The sequence below is a fragment of the Phyllostomus hastatus genome, unplaced genomic scaffold (genome assembly GCF_019186645.2).
Source record: "Phyllostomus hastatus isolate PE091 unplaced genomic scaffold, TTU_PhHast_1.1 phas_scaffold_1066, whole genome shotgun sequence".
NCBI classification, from domain to species: Eukaryota; Metazoa; Chordata; class Mammalia; order Chiroptera; family Phyllostomidae; genus Phyllostomus; species Phyllostomus hastatus.
Genome location: NW_025334004.1, coordinates 9,502,766 through 9,512,385, shown reverse-complemented (window position 1 = coordinate 9,512,385; position 9,620 = coordinate 9,502,766).

The following is a 9,620-nucleotide window of genomic DNA, read 5'->3' as shown; positions in this document are numbered from 1 at the left end:
GAAAGTGGACATCCTTCCTGGTTCCTTATTTTATTTTTTTAAATATATTTTATTGATTATGCTATTACAGTTGTCCCATTTCCCCCCTTCACTCCCCTCCACCCTGTATACCCTGTCCCTCCCACCTCCCCTGCTTTAGTTCATGTCCATGTGTCATACTTACAAGTTCTTTGGCTTCTACATTTCTCATATTATTCTTACCCTCCTCCTGTCTATTTTCTACCTACCATCTATGCTACTTATTCTCTGTACCTTTTCCCCCTCTCTCTTCCTCCCACTCCCCTGTTGCTAACCCTCCATGTGATCTCCATTTCTGTGGTTCTGTTTCTGTTCTAGTTGTCTGCTTAGTTTCTTTTGGTTTTGCTTTAGGTGTGGTTAATAATTGTGAGTTTGCTGTCTTTTTACTATACATGTTTTTTTCTTAATCTTCTTTTCTTAGATAAGTCCCTTTAACATTTCATAAAATAAGGGCTTGGTGATGATGAACTCCTTTAACTTGACCTTATCTGAGAAGCACTTATCTGCCCTTCCATTCTAAATGAAAGCTTTGCCGGATAGAGTAATCTGGGATACAGGTCCTTGTCTTCATGACTTGGAATACTTCTTTCCAGCCCCTTCTTGCCTGCAAGGTCTCTTTTGACAAATCAGCTGACAGTCTGATGGGAACTCCTTTGTAGGTTACTGTCCCCTTATCTCTTGCTGCTTCTAGGATTCTCTCCTTCATTTTTACCTTGGCTAATGTAATTATGATGTGCCTTGGTGTGTTCCTTCTTGGGTCCAACTTCTTTGGGGCTCTCTGAGCTTCCTGGATTTCCTGGAAGTCTATTTCCTTTGCCAGAATGGGGAAGTTCTCCTTTATTATTTGTTCAAATACATGCTCAATCTGTTGCTTTTCCTCTTCCCCTTCTGGTACCCCCTATAATTCGGATGTTGGAACATTTAAAGATGTCCTGGAGGTTCCTAAGCTTCTCCTCATTTTTTTGAATTCTTATTTCTCCATTCTTTCCTGTTTGGTTGTTTTTTTCTTCCTTCTGGTCCACTCCATTGACCTGAGTCCCAGTTTCCTTCCCATCACTATTGGTTCCCTGTGCATTTTCCTTTATTTCTTTTATGGTAACCTGCATTTGTTCATCTAATTTGCGACCAAAATCAACCAATTCTGTGAGCTTCCTGATCACCAGTGTTTTGAACTGTGCATCTGATAGGTTAGCTATCTCTTGGTTGCTCAAAAGGATGAGTTCTGGGGCACTGATTTGTTCTTCTGTTTGAGTCATCGCTCTCTCTCTCTCTCTCTCTTTTTTTGTCTGGTCGCTCCTGTTACAGTGAGGGGTGAAGCCTTATGTATTCACCAGGGCTGGGCACCCCAGTACCTAGATTGTGAAGGGCAGTTGTATGTGAGGGGAAGTTGTATGTGAGGGCAGGGTCGAGAGGGAACAATGGCAGTAGCTCCGTTCTCCATGGGACCTCAGTCCCTCCCCTGGGATCCTGGGTTGTGGGCTCTGCCCTGCTCCACAATCGCTGTCTCACTGGATTGCCAGCTGCCGCTTGTGTACTCAGGGTCTACCCGCTGTGATTGCACGCCCCAGATGCCTTACGTGCCCCAGATGCCTTACGCGTTCCTGGTTGCCTTATGTGCCCAATTCTCCCTGCTCTCCACACCGCACCCAGCGCCCAGCTGCTTGTCTCCACCCCTCTTACCAGTCTGGATGAAAGGGTCTATTTCAACTTCTTGGCTGTCCGATTTCCATTCAGATAAATTCTCTATCAGTTCTGGGTGTAAATTGTTGTTGTTCCAATCTTGTTGTGCATGGAGGTATGGTGCATCCACCTATGCCTCCATCTTGGCCAGAAGTCTGTTCCTTATTTTAAAGGAAAAGCTTTCAGTGTTTCAGCTTTTAGTTTGATGTTAGCCATAGCCCTGAAAATAAAAGCCCCCATTCCTGATAACAGAGGGAACAGAACTCATTCACAAAGAATTGTAATTATTTGTCTTGACCAGTTACAGTAACTTCCTAGAAGAACTAGCTTTTGCCTAACTTGAAGCTGGCCCAGAGTTAAAGCTGCTACCTAGGGGAAATTCTGAAAACACGAACAGGCAAATGATTTAGTTGCTGCTGCCTGTAGTGATAGATAATATTTCAGGCAAACAACAGACTTAACCAAAAAGCCAGGCAGGAAAGGCTGGGAAACGAGATATTCAAAAAGGCTTTGTAAAGCTCCAACATATTCCTGGGAATCTAAAAGGCCACATATATGTCAGGACCATGTGTGTGCTAAGGAAAAAGACTTGAGAAGGCCCTGAGCTGTCATCTCCTTTCACCTTGAGGCTCTGTCAAAGTATGAGGTGAGAGCAAAGGCAGAGTTGTAAGTGCCTGGCTGAGTGCCGAAGATCCACCACAAAAAAAAAAGCAGCACCTTGGCACACACTGGGAGAAGTTTTCTATTTGGGCTATTTAAGGAAATCTCTAATTATTGGCTGACCATTAAGCCAAAATAACAGAGACTTTGGTGGCCACACATGACAAAGAACAGAGACTTTGAACATTTAATTTAGAAAGGTTACTAACAAACAATTACAATAAGCAGCAACAACAAACCCTGGGTCAGGGAAGGAAAGAGGTAGGGAATCTGATTTTTAGAGTAGCCATATAAGATATTTTAAATATCCTATTTTCAACAACAAATTACAAGGCATGCAAAGAAAGAGAAAAAAATTGCCCATACATAGCAGGAAAAAGCAATTAATAGAATCTCTGAGAGAGACCAAACATTGGAAATTCTAAGACTTTAATTTAGCTATTTTAAATATAGTCAAAGAACAAAAGGAAGAAAATCAAGTTTAAAGACCAAAAGGAAAGTAATAGAATGATGTCTCAATCAAATACAGACAATAAAGTTATGAAAAAAAACTTTTAATTCTAGAACTGTCTACATAGAGTTAAAAAGGACAATAACTGAAATGAAAAAAAAATTCACTAGAGTAGCTCAGTAACAGATTTGACTAGTGAGAAGAAAGAATCCATGAACTTAAAGGCAGGTCAATTGGCGTTGCCCCGTTTGAGGAACAGAAGAGAAAAAGTGAACATGGCCTCAGAGACCTGTGGGACACCATCAAGCATAACAGCATACACATAATGTGTGTCTCAGGTGGAGAGATGAAAGCATCAGAAATATTTGAAGAAATAATGATCAAAAACTCTCCAAATTTAATGAAAAACATTAATCTACCAATCCATGAAGCCCCAGAAACTCCAACTAGGATAAGCTCAGACAGAAGCACAGATATCATAATCAAACTGTTAAAAAACAAAGAATCCTGAAAGTAGCCAGAGGAAAGTGTTTAATTTCTCATCAGAAATGAAGGACCTCAGGATGCAGAGAGAGGACAAAGTGCTGAATGGAAAACAAAGCAAAACAAAACAAAACTGCCAAGATATATTCAGCAAAACTATTCTTTAAAAAGGAGGAAAAAAGAGGACATTCCCAGATAATTCCCATTGCTAGCAGATCTGTGCCACACACACACACAAAGCTACAGTGAGTCCAGAGTGAGAGGACACTAGATAGTAACTCAAACCCATACAAAGAATACAGAATAAAAGTAAATAAACACACCAGTATAAGAAAACATATAAGACAGGGTAAATATATTTTTATTTGTATCTTCCCCCTCCTAACACAAAAGACAAGTACATAAAGCAATAGTTATAAATCTATGTTGATGGGCATGCAATTTATAAAGATATTTGTGACAGTATCATCAAGGGAGGGAACGAGGCTATATACAGCAAAGTTTTATTATTGAAATAATTTTCTACCAATCCAAATTAGATCAACTGTACAATCTAATAATAATACTATATAACTTTGGTCTTTTTAATTTGTTCATTTATGAATTTAGTGTCATATTTAAGAAGGCTTTGCCTTAAAAAGGTCACAATTAGTTACTTCTATACTTTCTTCTATAAACTTTAGTTTTTGTTTACATTTTGCTTTATGATCTATTTTAATTGTTGTGTATGTAGTGTGAGGAATATTGTTTTTCTTTTCTTTTTGTCTGTGCTTTTGACTTCATAATCTCTATCAATCTATCTGCATGTTTGCTGATTCCTCCTCCAGCTGCCAATATAGGCCTTCTGTGGGACACAGGTGTGTGGAAACTGAGATCTATCAAACAGGGGTATATTTGACCTTACACCCAGAAACACTGTGTATTCCTGGTAGGTTTTGTGGTTTTCTTCTTTTGACAGCTTCATACTTTTATTATAAATGGGTCTTCTTTTTTGTTTCCCAGATGATTCCTGTTAAGCATTCAGGAAAGCTAATTTTCAGTGTACTGCTTTGAATTTTCAAAATATTGAAACCAAGTTATTTGCATATAGTAACTTGGTCTCTCTCCAAGTTTTACATTTTGCTTTCCTTTTATATTAGCATGAAGTAATTGATAATAACAGGTATCTGTTTCACTCCTTAATTGAAACAGGCAATTTCAGTTATAACCTGAACGTAAGTTCAATTTTGGTTGAAGGACTCTAAACTAAATTAGCCCTAGCTGCTGTGGTTCAGCGGATTGAGCACCAGCCTATGCACCAAAAGGTTGCCGGTTCAATTCCTAGTCAGGACATATGCCTGAGTTGGGGGCCTGCAAGAGGCAACCAATTGATATTTCTTTCCCTCTCTTTCTCCATTCTCTTGTCTGAAAATAAAGACTTCCTGCCAAGATGGGGGCGTAAGTAGACACACTGTGCCTCCTCACACAACCAAAATGAGGACAACAATTTAAAAACAAAAAACAACCAGTACTGACAGAAATTTGAACTGTATGGAAATCCAACAACCAAGAAGTTAAAGAAGACACATTCATCCAGACCAGTAGGAGGGACGGAGTTGGGCAGCCCAGGCGGCGAGAGCTCAGGGCAAAGTGGTGGCTACCCTGGGGTGCACAAGATGGCGGCTGATGGACCCAGCGAGGCTGTGGATTGTAGAGCAGGGTGTGGCGCACAAGACAGCTGGCAGGCCGGGTGGTTCCACATTTGCACACAGATAAACCAGGTGAAACTGGGGAGCAAAACAAACCAAGCAACCCAGGGTCCCAGCACAGGGAAATAAAGCCCCAAATCATTGATTGAAAACACCTGTGGGGGTTGAGGTGCCAGAAGAGACTCCCAGCCTCACAGGAGAGTTTGTTGGAGAGACCCACAGGGTCCTAGAACTTACACAAACCCACCCACTTGGGGATCAGCACATCAGGAGGACCCAATTTGCTTGTGGGAAGTGGGGGGAGTGACTGAAATCCAGCAGAGAGTGGAGCAAGTGCCATTGCTCCCTCTCAGACCCCTGCCCCACACACAGCGTCACAACATAGCAATACGGGTGGCCCCGCCCTGGTGAACACCTAAAGCTCCGCCCCTCTCACTACATAACAGGTGTGACAAGAAAAAAAAAATGGTCCAAATGAAAGAACAGATCAAAGCTCCAGAAAAAATACAATTAAGCAAAGAAGAGGTAGCGAACCCATCAGAGGCACAGTTCAAAACACTGGTAACCAGGATGTTCACAGAATTGGTTGAATTTGGTCGCAAATTAGATGAAAAAATGAAAGCTATATTAAGTGAAATAAAGGAAAATGTACAGGGAACCAATAGTGATGGGAAGGAAACTGGGTCTCATATCAATGGAGTGGACCAGCAGGAAGAAAGAAACATCCAACCAGAAAGGAATGAAAAACCAAGAATTCAAAAAAAAATGAGAGGCTTAGGAACCTCCAGGACATCTTTAAATGTTCCAATATTCAAATTATAGGGGTACCAGAAGGAAAAGAGGAAGAGTAACAAGTGGCAAAGTTACTTAAACAAATAATAAAGGAGAACTTCCTTAATCTGGCAAAGGAAATAGACTTCCAGGAAGTCCAGGAAGCTCAGAGAGTCCCAAAGAGGTTGGACCCAAGGAGGAACACATCAAGGCATATCATACTTACATTACCCAAGATTAAAGATAAGGAGAGAATCTTAAAAGCAGCAAGGAAAAAGGAGAGAGTTAACTACAAAGGAGTGCCTATAAGACTGTCAGCTGATTTCTCAAGAGACCTTACAGGCAAGAAGGGGCTGGAAGGAAGTATTCCAAGTCATGAAAGGCATTCAAGATTGCTCTGTCCAGCAAAGCTTTCATTTAGAATGGAAGCGCATGTTGGGAACTGCCCTGCCTGGTATCAGAAGCTGTAACCCTCACCAAGGCTAAGGCTGAGGGAATGACTTTGGACCGTAAGCCAGCAAGGAGACAAAAGCTTATCTCCCGGGCAGGAGCGTCACTTCTGCTTCTTATACTTCACCCTGCCTGGCCCCCAATGCTTGGTCGGTTAGCCAATGACGGGTAAGATTCCCCAAGAGGGGAACGACCTAAGACAGGCACGAACATGTGGGAGGCCCCCAAGGAAGAACTTTGGGGTCTACAGCAAAAGAGGGTGATGGACCCTCGCCTCTCGGCTTGGACAAAGCCCGAGTCCTCATTGTCTGCAAGAATCTCCTAATCTCTTGGCTGCCTTACTTCCCTTGCTCCACCTAAGCCTGAAACAATGACAGAGGGTGGTGCAGCCCTGTGCTGGAAAGGACAGGTTCCCCGGGTGATCAGGCCTAAGAAAGAATATGTAAAATCCTGTGAAACCTGCTTTGTTTAGAATGCTCTCAATGAAATGATAAGGGTCCAAGCAAGAAGTAAGTTTGTTCCTTAAAGTTTTACAGCTCTTTAGCTATCTGACCCTGACTCAAAATAGGCCCTCAGACTTCCTTGTTATCTGTTGTTTGATCCTGACTTCCTGGCAATGATTAATGAGCTTTACCTGAATTCTTACGCAAATGAACCCAATAAAAAGCTCCCTATTTCCCCCACAGGACCCAGTTGTCTCTGTGTATGTTTTTCTCGTGTTTCGATGAGCCATCCACAGCGTTCTGCGGTCACTGCAGGCCAGTGGTCATGTCAGCGGCAGATAAAGTGCTTCCCAGATAAGGTCAAGTTAAAGGAGTTCATCATCACCAAGCCCTTATTATAGGAAATGTTAAAGGGACTTATCTAAGAAAAAGAAGATTAAGAAACATTTACAGTAAAATGACAACAAACTCACAATTAACAACCACACCTAAAACAAAAACAAACTAAGCAAACTAGAACAGGAAGAGAACCACAGAAATGGAGATCACATGGAGGGCTACCAACAGGGGAGTAGGAGGAGAGAAGAGGAAAAGGTATGGAGAATACATAACATAGATGATAGGTAGAAAATAGACAGGGGGAGGGAAAGAGTGGTATGGGAAATGTAGAAGCCAAGAACTTGTGACACATGGACATGAACTAAAGGGGGGGAATGTGGGTGGGAGGGGGTGTGCAGGGTGGAGGGGAGTGAAGGGGGAAAATGGGACAACTGTAATAGCATAATCAATAAGATATATTTTTAAAAATCAATAAATAAAACCTTTAAAAAATAAAAGTATTAAGAATTCTTTTCATATATCGTAACTGTCTTTACCAGGAATAAGTATTTTTTTATAAGCACCATTCTTGGTATTGACCAAAATCATTTTTAAAATTGATGTTCATTATATTAACACTCTTGCTACAATATTCACTCAGAAGTTTGACTGTCACAGTGGTATTCATTTGTTTAAAGAAAGCAGATTCTTAAATTTGGAGCATTTATTAACAGAAGTCCTTTAAGACACAAAACTAGTCAAAAATAATTCAAAGAAAATTCTGTCAAGCATCTCTTTCAAGGTACCAAGTACTTCTCAATTGCCCAGTTATGAAGGGAAGTATATTTGAACCAATGAACACCAAAATCAACCAAGCTGGTGCTATTTCAATTCTCCATTATTGGGAAATTTTCTTGCTACTGCCATACTCCTAACTAGTGACAATTAATGCTCTGAAAACCCCTCCACCAAATTTTGCTAGATAAGATTCTCGATAGTCAATAATTTAAAAAAAATTTTGTGTGTTGATTTCTTAGAGGAAGGGAGAAAGGGAGCAAGGGAGGGACAGACACGATCGGTTGTTCCTCCTACTCATGCATTCTTTGGTTGACTCCTGTATGTGTCCTGACCAGGGATGGAACTTGCAACCTTAGCATATCAGGCCAGGCTAGAGTCAAGGATTTTGCTGAAAACAAGTATCATAACAAATTGACAGGGAAGAAAAAGAGCCAATACCCTTACACAAACAGGACATGTCCCAAATTAATAAAAAAAAATCAGTAATTAGCTGTATGAAATTAATATCCTTCCATAAGCTGCATTACCCTTAACATATAAATGACCTATCTATCCAGTCACCATTTTCATTACATTTACATTCTCTTCAGTTTTAAACACACATCTACATTGGTGACTTTACATACATTTTAGTTTTTGTACTTTGTAACTTTTATACAGGTAGCATACATCACAAAAATCTGTATCAAAATTTTATTTTAATAAAATTCCACCTTAACAGCAGAATTTTGAGACACAAAGGTTGGTAAACTATTTGGTAAACTAAATTTGGCCCACTGCCCATTAAAAAAGTTATTAAAACACAGGCAGTCACTCACTAATGTGTTGTCTGCTTCATTATAACAGTTAAGTATGACTAAATGACCTACTAGCCTAAGTTATTTACTATACTATCTGACCCATTACTGAAACACTTTGCTGACCCCTTAACAAGTCCAAAATTTGTCATAAAAAATTATTTAAATCTGTTACTGAATACTTAGAAGGATAAAATAAACTCTTTAAAAATTGTTTAAGTTAATGCCAAATAGTGAGGCCCACTTCAATGGACATGGGCAAACAGGGGGAAAAAAATAAAACAAATTACTGACTCAGAAGATTGCAAAAATACAACTTAGTTTATCAATTTATAAGTACCTCAAATGACTGAATATCACATTTTGTAAAGCCATTTTCAGCTCAGTTTCAACAGAGAGAAGAGAGGATAGGTTTTGTTTTCTGCTCTGGCAATAAAACAGCTCCAAACAAGTTTATCTCCTTCAGAATAACCTGACAAAGTCAGAAAAAGCTACTAACTACAGTATCTGGCCCATGAGGTATTTTTAAATGATTTTCAAAACTTGAAGGCAAAAAAATATGTATCTCAACATATTGATATGACTGATCCAAAATGTGTATTTAATTGTATTGGGGTGACAGTGGTTCACAAAACCAAACAAGGTTCCAGTGTACAACTCAACATCATCTGTACACCGCACTGTGCACCTGTGACCCAAAGCAATCTCTTTCTGTCCCCATTTACCCACCTTTGCCCACCCCCCCTTTCCCGCTATCACCACAGGCTTATGTCTTGTTAAGTCTGTTTTATCTGTGTGTTGTTGGGTTTTGCTTAATCCCTTCACCTTCTGTCAGCCAGTGCCCCCAAACCTCCTCCCCTCTGACAGATGTCTGTTCCATGTAACCACGCTTCTGTTTCTATTTTGTCTGTTTTTTTGTTCATTAGATTCCACATATAAGTGAGATTATATGGTATTTGAAATGTATTTTATATTGTTGTCAATACTGGCAGATAGTTCTTTCTGTTTTCTATTTACAGAAGGCAATGCATCACAATAGGTCTCCATAAAAACAAAGCACTTC